This window comes from Arachis hypogaea, chromosome 5 (assembly GCF_003086295.3).
Source record: "Arachis hypogaea cultivar Tifrunner chromosome 5, arahy.Tifrunner.gnm2.J5K5, whole genome shotgun sequence".
NCBI classification, from domain to species: domain Eukaryota; kingdom Viridiplantae; phylum Streptophyta; class Magnoliopsida; order Fabales; family Fabaceae; genus Arachis; species Arachis hypogaea.
Window position 1 is genome coordinate 60,792,787 of NC_092040.1, and position 14,120 is coordinate 60,806,906.

The 14,120-nt window shown below is 39.1% G+C and overlaps 1 non-coding gene across 1 annotated transcript; it reads left to right on the plus strand.

The window, feature by feature from the left end:
• The first annotated feature begins 11,750 nt into the window (after window positions 1-11,750).
• LOC112804871 (small nucleolar RNA R71) lies at window positions 11,751-11,858 on the plus strand. Its single transcript, XR_003203489.1, has one exon. It is a non-coding gene; the product is annotated as a small nucleolar RNA R71 (small nucleolar RNA).
• Window positions 11,859-14,120: the final 2,262 nt, after the last annotated feature.

Below are 14,120 nucleotides of genomic sequence, written 5' to 3' on the forward strand. Positions count from 1 at the left end.
GATATGAGATCCCCTTTGTTTTCTTTCGTCATGCTACCAAAACTTGGTAAGTCCCCACAAATGGTGCCAATGTATAAGATTTCGCTGGTACGGGTTGAGAGATGGATCAACGACTCGCCGGCCTTTATAACACCTTGGCTATAAGAATGTCACGCTTTCGTCTACGCCACTCTGATAGCTCGGCTATTACAACGACTTTTAAAATATTTACTACTAAAATAAAAGCCTGTTTAAAACTTTAAACTGTATTTTTCAAAAGACCATTTATACTGTTCCAAGACAATATGAATGACCAAGCTATTCCAAGCATAGGTTTATTAAGTCTATGCTGAACCAGTTTGATTTTTCATACTTTACTAAACCAAAAACATAAAACCACTCACGACCCTTGGCCCATCATATAATCAATCACGGCCCTAGGCCAAAACAAATCAATCAACAGCCAACTCACCACAATCTAACCAATTTCAGTCACAAACACAAGTAAAAAGGTTCAAACACAAACAAGCAGTTACATTAGGTAGAGCAATTAGCAGTTAACGATAATTATTCACATAGACAAACCAATTATAATATGCACACCTAAACAATGTCACATAGATGCATATGATGAATGCCTGTCCTATGGCTGATGAGTCTCATATGTCGGTTATAAAGCCAAACCCGACATGTCAGGTAGCTAACCTGGACAGAACACCAAATACGGAGTAATTGGGACAACGTCGCAACCCTTGCATCTTACCCGCGTACCTGGAGCAGGGAATAGCTTCACCCTGTCTCTTACCCAGGTGGTGTTACAGTTTTCAACCTAGAGAAAGCGGCTTCACAACTCAACACTTGCATCTTACCCGAAGTCTCGAACTCTTATCCGGAGCAAGTGGATAACACCACTGCATCTTACTCGGCTTTCTCACCTCTTACCCAGAGCAAGTGGATGACACCACTGCATCTTACCTGGAGGTATAACACAATCAATTTCAATCTCATTATCATTATAATTCATTCATAATCCTTCAATTTTACAATTAAATTTAGTTTTCATCATCGTGCCATATATCACTTTTCTTCAAAATCACTTTACTTTAAAACCAAAATCCTATCTCTTTATAACATTCTTTTTCACACAATCTAATTTTCCCCCAAACCAACGTCAAAATCATTCCATTCTTAAACCATCCGCTTACCCACATTCAATTAGGAGTTATTAATTAATTACCGCAACAAAGTCTCAAGATTTTGAGGGAGAGTCTACAAAATTTCAATTTCTTAAATTCATCAAAGATCCTTAGAAATCATTGTTTTCCTAATTTAAATCAAAATCAAATCACAAGAATCAAAAGTCCCAAACAATTTTCAAAGCCGGATCACTTAGAACAAAATCAGTCCATTCAAATCAAAACCACCTTTAAGTTCACTTTTAAAACAAAAATGTTTTCTTAGTTTGAATTAATCAAGTAAAATCCAAAACCAAATCATTTAGAATAAAAAACCAACCCGTTTGAACCAAAAACGTTTTTCAAAATTTCATTCCTTAAAACCAATTCCTTAACTTTTCCAAAACATCGCGAACGGAGTCATTCATCAAAGTCCATTTTCTTTCAAATTCACTAAAACTCCTCTGAATGAAATTTTTAAGTCAAATTCAAAAACATGATCCCTTCTCACAATTAAAATGGCCTCAAAACATTAGTCTTTTCTAAATGACTTGCACTCAACATATAACACTTTTCTTAAGAAATAAAGCTCAATTATAATTCTCCTTTCAATAATTCAATTTAAAATATAATTCATTATTTTCTTAAATAATTCAAGTAAAATAATATAATTCTTAAATTCATAATTTTCTAAATAACAATTCAAACAAAGTCTCAGATTTATCAAAAATTTCGACAGCACCTCCCCTAAAATTTGGACTTTGCCACCCTTTTTGGGTCCCAACCAAACCATTCTACAACCCTTTCCAATGGGTTCAACACCAAATCATTTCAAAATCAAGTTGATTCCAAAAGTGCATATCATTTTCATATTTCAAGAAAATCAATTCAAACTCAAATCAAATTTTCAACAGATTAGACTCATTTTCAAAACTTTAAAGAAAAACTTCAAGGACCATCCATTTAACAAACTAAACAATAATCCAGTCAAACAGACATTCATATCCATCCAAGACAACCAAACAATACATAAGACTTACACAATCACTAAAAGTATATTTCTCGCATCAATATCCATTTCTAACTGACGAACGGATTTCTATCGGTAAAGAAATTCACAAATAAGTTCGCGTTGTAAGTATAGCTTCTAAAATGGCAAGGAATCCCTTCGTACAAAATTTTTGGTTGTCACAAGTAACAAAACCCAATAAAATTTATAACCGAAGTATTTAAACCTTGGGTCGTCTCTCAAGGAATTGCAAGGAGGTATGATTTATTATTGGTTAAAGAAAACAGTATAATTTTGGGTTTTTAAAATAAGGAACATGTTATTTAAATGGCAAGGAAAATAAATTAATAATTATAAAATCTCTTGGCAAGGTATAAGAAATTGAAGTCCTATCCTAGTTATCCTTATCAGGTGTGATGAGAATTGGACTCTGCTCCCACTTTAGTTAGCCCTTACTAAATAAAGAAAAGTCAAGCGGACTAATTAATTTGATCCTCAAGTCCTAGTTAACTTCTATGGAAAGACTAGAGTTATTGGAGTACAAATTAATCAGCAAGAATTCTAATTTCAATCAACAGCTGAGTTTGATAACTCAAGTGTTACTAATTACTCAACCAAGGCCAAGAATATAGAAAGCTAAATAAAAATCATAAATCCGAAATACCTCAAATTGTATTAAATAGAAAATCAATCTAAGCATAAAGAGTTCATAAACCAAATTGAGAGAATAAATAAAACGAACATTAAACCTAGAAATTGAGAAGAAGAAATCATAAATCCTTTAAGAGGAATCCTAATCCTAAAACCTAAGAGAGAGGAGAGAGCCTCTCTCTAAAAACTACATCTAAAAACCTAAAATTATGAATTATCCGCTTCTGCTAAGTATGAATTGAGTCTCTGCATGTTTCCTGGCTTTATTCTGTGTTTCTGGGCCGAAAACTGAGTCAAAACGCGACCCGAAATCGCCCCCAGTGTTTCCTGAATTTTCTGCAGATCGCACATGTCACGCGTACGCATCGGTCACGCGTACGTGTCATTTGACAATTCTCCTCTTCACGCATGCGCGTCAAGCACGCGCTCGCGTCGTAGCACGAACTCCAATCCATGCGTACGCGCGATCGCGTGAGCCATGCGTCCGCGTCGGTGTTCGCTGGTCATCTCTTTGGTTTCTTGTGTTCCTTCCATTTTTGCAAGCTTCCTCTCCATTCTCTAATCCATTCCTGTCCTATGATATCTGAAACACTTAACACACAGATACCGGCATCGAATGGTATAAAGGAGAATTAAAATACACAATAAAAATATCTCTAGGAAGCAAGTTTACAACCATAGAACAACTTTGGGAAGGAATTGTAATATCATGCTAATCATATGAATAAGTGGGCAAGAATTTTATAAAAACCACTCAATTAAACACAATATAAACCATAAAATAGTGGTTATCAATAAAAATTCCAAATTATAAAGTTTAGTTTTTTGAATAAGTCCCTACATCGACAAGTTGAAACCATAACCTAAATGCGTCAACCGAACTCTTTTCTCTCAGCCTGAAATCAACAACAACTTCGATTCCAGCTCCTCACACTTTCGCAATAGCATAAAGAGCTTTAAAACACAACATGCAACTTTGGTTACTAACTCCTAAAACCATTAATATCGCAAAGACTTTAATACACGTAATAGAACACTAACGCAGGGGTTATTGAAACATACTTACTGTAAGAAAAAAATGGAGTAGCGGCAGTCTCTGAACCAGTTTGGTAGCAACACTGGCAGCCATCCCAAGCGACGGAGATGACCAGAACTCTGGCTATGGTGACTAAAACCAACATGCAGTGATTGTAACGTTTTTCCAGAAATTCAAAAGAACTGAAATCAATTTGAAACCCTTACTGACAGTGCGTTCTTCGATGGCAGAGGCAGCTTTGTCCCCTCTCATCCATAACAAGCCTCGACGGATATAAAAGCTAGCAGCGACGGTGGTGGTTCGGACAAAGGCAACACTGGCGACACGAACGGTGACTGGGCATGGCGGCTGGACTGGTCGCAATCCTCTCTTCCTCGCGCGTCTTTCTTTCCTCACAGTTCTGTTGCTCGACGACGGTTTGGCAGCGACGGCTCGATGGCATGGTCTCCCTCCAAGGTTTGATGACTGACGTTAGGATTTTTGCCAGTAAATAATTTTATAAAAATATAGTAGCGTTGTAAGTATATATTCTAAACCAATAGAAAATCCCTTCGTACAAACATTTTGGTTGTCACAAGTAACAAACCCCTAAATAAATTGATAACCGAAGTATTCAAACCTTGGGTCGTCTTCTCAAGGAATTGCAAGGAGGTATGTTCTTATTATTGATTATGAGTTTTGTAAATTGGGGTTTTGAAAGTAAGGAAGAAGTATGTTAAATGACAAGTAAAATAAATAAATAACTATAAAATAAACTCTTGGCAATATATGAGAAATTGGAAGTCCTATCCTAGTTATCCTTATCAGGTGTGATGAGAATTGGGTTTTAATCCCACTTAGTTAGCCTTTACTAAAGCAAAGGAAAGTCAAGTGGACTAATTAGTTTGATCCTCAAGTCCTAGTCAATCCCTGTGGGAGGACTAGCTTTAGAGCGATCTAGATCAATTAGAATCTGCCAATTTCAACCACTGCTGAGTTTGACAACTCAAGAGTTACCAATTAATCAACCAAGCCAAAAGGGAATAAAATCTACTTGAATGAAAATCATTTGGATAGAGCCCAAGCATCAATAACATAAATTAGAGAAAACAATCATAAGTCTGAAATACCTCAGATTATATTAATTAAGAAAATCATAACATGAATGTCATTAAGCCAAATTGGCAACATATATATAATTAAAAATAAGATAAGTCAAAATGAAGGAATATTGAACCTGATATGAAGATGAGATAAATCCTAATCCTAATATAAATCCTAATCTTAATCCTAAGAGAGAGGAGAGAGCATCTCTCTCTCTAAAAACTACATCTAAACTATGAAAAATGTGAATTACTCGCTATCTGATTGTTATCCTCCGCCTGAATGCATTCCACCACTTCATAACTTCTAATCTGTGCCTCTTGGATTTGGATCTGGGCCAAAAGGGCCCAAAAATCGCTGGAAACGAGATCTGCAAATTCTGCAGATCGCGCACGTCACGCGTCCGAGTGGGTCACACGGTCACGTCATCTGGAGTGTCGCTCTTCCATGCGGTCGCGTCAGTCATGCGCCTGCGTCAATTGTATTTCGCAAGTCACGTGTTCACCTCATCCATGCGCTCACGTCGATTCTCTTTCGTGCGAACCACGTGTTTGCGTCGTCCATGCGGACGCGTCATTGCCAGTTGCTCTATGGTGCGCGAAATTGTGAACAATACTTTTCACAACTCTCATAATCCCCGGTCATGAACCCCAAAAACTTGGTGTTCAATACCATGGCATTACACAACTTCGCACAACTAACCAGCAAGTGCACTGGGTCGTCCAAGTAATAAACCTTACGCGAGTAAGGGTCAATCCCACGGAGATTGTTAGTATGAAGCAAGCTATGGTCATCTTGTACATTTTAGTCAGGCAAACTCAAATGGATATGATGATGAACGAAAATAAACAATAAGATAAAGATAGAGATACTTATGTAATTCATTGGTAGGAACTTCAGATAAGCGCATGAAGATGCCTTCCCTTCCGTCTCTCTGCTTTCCTACTGTCTTCATCCAATCCTTCTTGCTCCTTTTCATGGCAAGCTTATGTAGGGTTTCACCGTTGTCAATGGCTACCTCCCATCCTCTCAGTGAAAACGTTTGCCTATGCTCTGTCACAGCATGGGGTAATCAGCTGTCGGTTCTCGGTCAGGCCGGAATAGAATCCATCGATTCTTTTGTGTCTGTCACTAACGCCCCGCCTGCTAGGAGTTTGAAGCACGTCACAGTCATTCAATCATTGAATCCTACTCAGAATACCACAGACAAGGTTAGACCTTCCGGATTCTCTTGAATGGCGCCATCAGTTCTCGCCTATACCACGAAGATTCCGGTTAAAGAATCCAAGAGATATTCACCCAATAGAAGGTAGAACGGAGGTGGTTGTCAGTCACACGTTCATAGGTGAGAATGATGATGAGTGTCACGGATCATCACATTCATCAAGTTGAAGAACAAGTGATATCTTAGAACAAGAACAAGCGGAATTGAATGGAAGAACAATAGTAATTGCATTAATACTCGAGGTACAGCAGAGCTCCACACCTTAATCTATGGTGTGTAGAAGCTCCACCGTTGAAAATACATAAGAACAAGGTTTAGGCATGGCCGTGAGGCCAGCCTCCCAATGATCTAAGATAGCATAAAAATGAAGATAGCTACCAAAGTCTGTAAATACAATAGTAAAAGGTCCTACTTATAGAGAACTAGTAGCCTAAGGTTTACAGAAATGAGTAAATGACATAAAAATCCACTTCCGGGCCCACTTGGTGTGTGCTTGGGCTGAGCAATGAAGCTTTTTTCGTGTAGAGACTCTTCTTGGAGTTAAACGCCAGCTTTAGTGCCAGTTTGGGCGTTTAACTCCCATTTGGGTGCCAGTTCCGGCGTTTAACGCTGGAATTCCTGAGGGTGACTTTGTGCGCCGGTTTGGGCCATCAAATCTTGGGCAACGTATGGACTATCATATGTTGCTGGAAAGCCCAGGATGTCTACTTTCCAACGCCGTTAAGAGCGCGCCAATTGGGCTTCTTTAGCTCCAGAAAATCCACTTCGAGTGCAGGGAGGTCAGAATCCAACAGCATCTGCAGTCCTTTTTAGTCTCTGAATCAGATTTTTGCTCAGGTCCCTCAATTTCAGCCAGAAAATACCTGAAATCACAGAAAAACACACAAACTCATAGTAAAGTCCAGAAAAGTGAATTTTAACTAAAAACTAATAAAAATATACTAAAAACTAACTAGATCATACTAAAAACATACTAAAAACAATGCCAAAAAGCGTACAAATTATCCGCTCATCACAACACCAAACTTAAATTGTTGCTTGTCCTCAAGCAACTGAAAATCAAATAAGATAAAAAGAAGAGAATATGCAATGAATCCCAAAAACATCTGTGAAGATCAGTATTAATTAGATGAGCGGGGCTTTTAGCTTTTTGCCTCTGAATAGTTTTGGCATCTCACTCTATCCTTTGAAATTCAGAATGATTGGCTTCTTTAGGAACTTAGAATCCAGATAGTGTTATTGATTCTCCTAGTAGAGTATGATGATTCTTGAACATAGCTATTTATTGAGTCTTGGCTGTGGCCCAAAGCACTCTGTCTTCCAGTATTACCACCGGATACATACATGCCACAGACACATAATTGGGTGAACCTTTTCAGATTGTGACTCGGCTTTGCTAGAGTCCCCAACTAGAGGTGTCCAGGGTTCTTAAGCACACTCTTATTGCCTTTGATCACAACTTTATTTCTTTCTTTTCTCTCTTTTTTTCGTTTTCTTTTCTTTTTCTCTTTTTTTTCGATTTTTTTTTTTTTGAATAGTAATGCTTTTTCTTGCTTCAAGAATCATTGTAATGATTTTTCAGATCCTCAGTAACATGTCTCCTTTTTCATCATTCTTTCAAGAGCCAACATTCATGAACCACAAATTCAAGATACATATGCACTGTTTAAGCATACATTCAGAAGGCAAAAGTAATGCCACCACATCAAATTAATTAAACTGTTATAAAATTCAAAATTCATGCAATTCTTTCCTTTTCAATTTAAGCACGTTTTTATTTAAGAGAGGTGATGGATTCATAGGACATTCATAACTTTAAGGCATAGACACTAAGACACTAATGATCACAAGACACAAACATGGATAAACATAAGCATAAAATTCGAAAAACAGAAGAATGAAGAACAAGGAAATTAAGGAACGGGTCCACCTTAGTGATGGCGGCTCTTTCTTCCTCTTGAAGATCCTATGGAATGCTTGAGCTCCTCAATGTCTCTTCCTTGTCTTTGTTGCTCCTCCCTCATGATTCTTTGATCTTCTCTAATTTCATGGAGGATGATGGAGTGTTCTTGGTGCTCCACCCTTAGTTGTCCCATGTTGGAATTCAATTCTCCTAGGGAGGTGTTTAGTTGCTCCCAATAGTTTTGTGGAGGAAAGTGCATCCCTTGAGGAATCTCAGGGATCTCATGGTGAGTGGGGTCTCTTGTGTGCTCCATCCTCTTCTTAGTGATGGGCTTGTCCTCATCAATGGGGGTGTCTCCCTCTATGTCAACTCCAACTGAATAACAGAGATGACAGATGAGATGAGGAAAGGCTAACCTCGCCAAGGCAGAGGACTTGTCCGCCATCTTATAGAGTTCTTGGGCTATAACCTCATGAACCTCTATTTCTTCTCCAATCATGATGCTATGGATCATGATAGCCCGGTCTATGGTAACTTCGGACCGGTTGCTAGTGGGAATGATTGAGCGTTGTATAAACTCTAACCATCCTCTAGCCACGGGCTTGAGGTCATGCCTTCTTAATTGAACCGGCTTCCCTCTTGAATCTCTCTTCCATTGGGCGCCCTCTTCACATATGACTATGAGGACTTGGTCCAACCTTTGATCAAAGTTGACCCTTCTAGTGTAAGGATGTTCATCTCCTTGCATCATAGGCAAGTTGAACGCCACCCTCACACTTTCCGGACTAAAATCCAAGTATTTCCCCCGAACCATAGTAAGATAATTCTTTGGATTTGGGTTCACACTTTGATCATGGTTCTTGGTGATCCATGCATTGGCATAGAACTCTTGAACCATCAAGATTCCGACTTGTTGAATGGGGTTGGTAAGAACTTCCCAACCTCTTCTTCGGATCTCATGTCGGATCTCCGGATATTCACCCTTTTTGAGTGAAAAAGGGACCTCGGGGATCACCTTCTTCAAGGCCACAACTTCATAGAAATGGTCTTGATGCACCCTTGAGATGAATCTTTCCATCTCCCATGACTCGGAGGTGGAAGCTTTTGCCTTCCCTTTCCTCTTTCTAGAGGTTTCTCCGGCCTTGGATGCCATAAATGGTTATGGAAAAACAAAAAGCAATGCTTTTACCACACCAAACTTAAAATGTTTGCTCGTCCTCGAGCAAAAGAAAAAAGAAGAGAGTAGAAGAAGAAGAAGTGAGGGGAAAGGGAATGGCTTTTGTTTTCGGCCAAAGGGGAGAGAAATGGTGTGTATGTTGTGTGAAGATGAAGGAGTGAAGGAGGGTATATATAGGAGAGGGGGAAGGGTAGGGTTCGGCCATTTGAGGGTGGGTTTGGGTGGGAAAGTGGTTTGAATTTGAATGGTGAGGTAGGTGGGGTTTTATGAAAGATGGATGTGAGTGGTGAAGAGAAAGATGGGATTTGATAGGTGAAGGGTTTTTGGGGAAGAGGTATTGAGGTGATTGGTGAATGGGTGAAGAAGAGAGAGAGAGTGGTAGGGTAGGTGGGGATCCTGTGGGGTCCACAGATCCTGAGGTGTCAAGGAAAAGTCATCCCTGCACCAAATGGCAAACAAAATCACGTTTTTAGCCATTTCTGGCGTTAAACGCTGGGCTGGTGCCCATTTCTGGCGTTTAACGCCAGCTTCTTGCCCATTTCTGGCGTTTAACGCCAGTCTGGTGCCCCTTTCTGGCGTTAAACGCCCAGAATGGTGCCAGACTGGGCGTTAAACGCCCAACAGCTAACCTCACTGGCATTTAAACGCCAGTGGGTGCGTCCTCCAGGGTGTGCTGTTTTTCTTCCTGTTTTTCATTCTGTTTTTGCTTTTTTCATGGATTTTGTGACTTCTTATGATCATCAACCTACAAAAATATAAAATAACAAAAGAAAATAATTAATTATAAAACATTGGGTTGCCTCCCAACAAGCGCTTCTTTAATGTCAGTAGCTTGACAGAGGACTCTCATGGAGCCTCACAGATACTCAGAGCCATGTTGGAACCTCCCAACACCAAACTTAGAGTTTGAATGTGGGGGTTCAACACCAAACTTAGAGTTTGACTGTGGGGGCTCTGTTTGGCTCTGCTTTGAGAGAAGCTCTACATGCTTCCTCTCCATGATGACAGAGGGGTATCCTTGAGCCTTAAACACCAAGGATTCTTCATTCACTTGAATGATCAACTCTCCTCTATCAACATCAATCACAGCCTTTGCTGTGGCTAGGAAGGGTCTGCCAAGGATGATGGATTCATCCATGCACTTCCCAGTCTCTAGGACTATGAAATCAGTAGGGATGTAATGGTCTTCAACTTTAACCAGAACATCCTCTACAAGTCCATGGGCTTGTTTTCTTGAATTGTCTGCCATCTCTAGTGAGATTTTTGCAGCTTGCACCTCAAAGATCCCTAACTTCTCCATTACAGAGAGAGGCATGAGGTTTACACTTGACCCTAAGTCACACAAGGCCTTCTTGAAGGTCATGGTGCCTATGGTACAAGGTATTGAAAACTTCCCAGGATCCTGTCTCTTTTGAGGCAGTTTCTGCCTAGACAAGTCATCCAGTTCTTTGGTGAGCAAAGGGGGTTCATCCTCCCAAGTCTCATTTCCAAATAACTTGTCATTTAGCTTCATGATTGCTCCAAGGTATTTAGCGACTTGCTCCTCAGTGACATACTCATCCTCTTCAGAGGAAGAATACTCATCAGAGCTCATGAATGGCAGAAGTAAGTCCAATGGAATCTCTATGGTCTCAGTTTGAGCCTCAGATTCCCATGGTTCCTCATTGGGAAACTCATTGGAGGCCAGTGGACGCCCAGTGAGGCCTTCCTCAGTGGCGTTCATTGCCTCTTCTTCCTCCCAAAATTCGGCCATGTTGATGGCCTTGCACTCTCCTTTTGGATTTTCTTCTGTATTGCTTGGGAGAGTACTAGGAGGGAGTTCAGTAATCTTCTTGCTCAGCTGACCCACTTGTCCTTCCAAATTTCTAATGGAGGACCTTGTTTCAGTCATGAAACTTTGAGTGGTTTTGATTAGATCAGAGACCATGGTTGCTAAGTCAGAGGTATTCTGCTTAGAACTCTCTGTCTGTTGCTGAGAAGATGATGGAAAAGGCTTGCTATTGCTAAACCTGTTTCTTCCACCATTATTGTTGTTGAAACCTTGTTGAGGTCTCTGTTGATCCTTCCATGAAAAATTTGGATGATTTCTCCATGAAGGATTATAGGTGTTTCCATAGGGTTCTCCCATGTAATTCACCTCTTCCATTGAAGGGTTCTCAGGATCATAGGCTTCTTCCTCAGATGAAGCCTCCTTAGTACTGCTTGGTGCATTTTGCATTCCAAACAGACTTTGAGAAATTATATTAACTTGTTGAGTCAATATTTTGTTCTGAGCCAATATGGCATTCAGAGTGTCAATCTCAAGAACTCCTTTCTTCTGACTAGTCCCATTGTTCACAGGATTTCGTTCAGAAGTGTACATGAATTGGTTATTTGCAACCATTTCAATCAGTTCTTGAGCTTCAGTAGGCGTCTTCTTCAAATGAAGAGATCCTCCAGCAGAGCTATCCAAGGACATCTTGGACAGTTCAGAGAGACCATCATAGAAAATTCCTATGATGCTCCATTCAGAAAGCATATCAGAAGGACACTTTCTGATTAATTGTTTGTATCTTTCCCAAGCTTCATAGAGGGATTCTCCTTCCTTCTGTCTGAAGGTTTGGACTTCCACTCTAAGCTTACTCAATTTTTTAGGTGGAAAGAACTTTGCCAAGAAGGCATTGACTAGCTTTTCCCAAGAGTCCAGGCTTTCTTTAGGTTGAGAGTCCAACCATGTCCTAGCTCTGTCTCTTACAGCAAAAGGGAATAGCATAAGTCTGTAGACCTCAGGGTCAACCCCATTAGTCTTGACTGTGTCACAGATTTGCAAGAACTCAGCTAAAAACTGATGAGGATCTTCCAATGGAAGTCCATGGAACTTGCAATTCTGTTGCATTAGAGAAACTAATTGAGGCTTAAGCTCAAATTTGTTTGCTCCAATGGCAGGGATAGAGATGCTTCTCCCATAGAAATCGGGAGTAGGTGCAGTAAAGTCACCCAGCACCTTCCTTGCATTGTTGGCATTGTTGTTGTTTTCGGCTGCCATGAGTTCTTCTCCTTTGAAGAATTCAGTCAGGTCCTCTAAAGAGAGTTGTGCTTTGGCTTCTCTTAGCTTTTTCTTCAAGGTCCTTTCAGGTTCAGGATCAGCCTCAACAAGAATGTTTTTGTCTTTGCTCCTGCTCATAAGAAAGAGAAGGGAACAAGAAAATGTGGAATCCTCTATGTCACAGTATAGAGATTCCTTTAGGTGTCAGAGGAAAAGAAAAGTAGAAGACAGAAGTAGAAAATTTGAACTTATCAAAGGAGATGGAGTTCGAATTTTGCATTAAGGAATAGTGTTAGTCCATAAATAGAAGGGTGTGAGAAGGAGGGAAGTGATTTTCGAAAATTAAGTAAAAATTTTGAAAACATTTTTGAAAAACATTACTTAATTTTCGAAAATGAAAGTGGGAAAGAAATAAAGTGATTTTTGAAAAAGATTTTGAAGTTAGAAGTCAAAGAGATTTGATTGAAAATTATTTTGAAAAAGATGTGGTTAAGAAGATATGATTAGTTTTAGAAAATGTGATTGAGAAGATATGATTTGAAAAAACATTTTAAAAAGATTTGATTTTGAAAAATTAAAAACTTGACTAACAAGAAAAGGTATGATTCAAACATTAAACCTTTCTCAACAGAAAAGGCAACATACTTGAAATGTTGAATCAAATCATTAATTGATAGTAAGTATCTTTGAAAATGGAAAGAAATTGATTTTGAAAAAGATTTGATTGAAAAGATATGATTTGAAAAAGATTTGAATTTGAAAAACTTTGAAAACCTGAAAGAAAATTGCATTGAAAAACAGAATCTTCCCCCTTGTGCCATCCTGGCGTTAAACGCCCAGAATGGTGCACATTCTGGCGTTTAACGCCCAAAGCTATACCTTTTTGGGCGTTAAACGCCCAACCAGGTACCCTGGTTGGCGTTTAAACGCCAGTCTGTCCTTCTTCACTGGGCGTTTTGAACGCCCAGCTTTTTCTGTATAATTCCTCTGCTGTATGTTCTGAATCTTCAATTCTCTGTATTATTGACTTGAAAAGACACAAATTAAAAATATTTTTGGATTTTTAATAATAAGAACAAATCAAAATGCAACAAGAATCAAATAACAATGCATGCAAGACACCAAACTTAGCAGTTTGTATACTGCTGACACTAACAAAATGAGAATGCATATGAGACACTCAAAACACTCAAGTCAATTGAATTCAAAGATCAGAGCACGAAAATTATTAAGAATTACTTGAGAATCCTTAATACACATGAATGAATGCATGCAATTGACACCAAACTTAACATGAGACACTAGACTCAAACAAGAAATTTTTTTGGATTTTATGATTTTTTTAATTTTTTTTGTGTTTTTCGAAAATTAAGTGGAAAAAGATATCAAAATTCTTAATGAGAATTCCAGGAATCAGTGCAATGCTAGTCTAAGACTCCGGTCCAGGAATTAGATATGGCTTCACAGCCAGCCAAGCTCTCAAAGAAAGCTTCGGTCCAAAACACTAGACATGGCTAATGGCCAGCCAAGCCTTAGCAGATCACTGCTCCAAAAGCAAGATTGATAAAGATCAACAAGCTTTTGTGATGATAAGTTGAAACCTCGGTCCAATGAGATTAGACATGGCTTCTCAGCCAGCCAGACTTCAACAAATCATCATGAAACTCTAGAATTCATCTTCAAGAATTTCGAAAAAAATAAATACCAAATCTAAGCAACAAGATGAACCGCCAGTTGTCCAAACTTAACAATCCTTGGCACTGATGTTACCAAAAGCTTGCTCAAAACTTGAACAATCCCCGGCAACGGCGCCAAAAACTTGGTGCGCGAAATTGTGAACAATACTTTTCACAACTC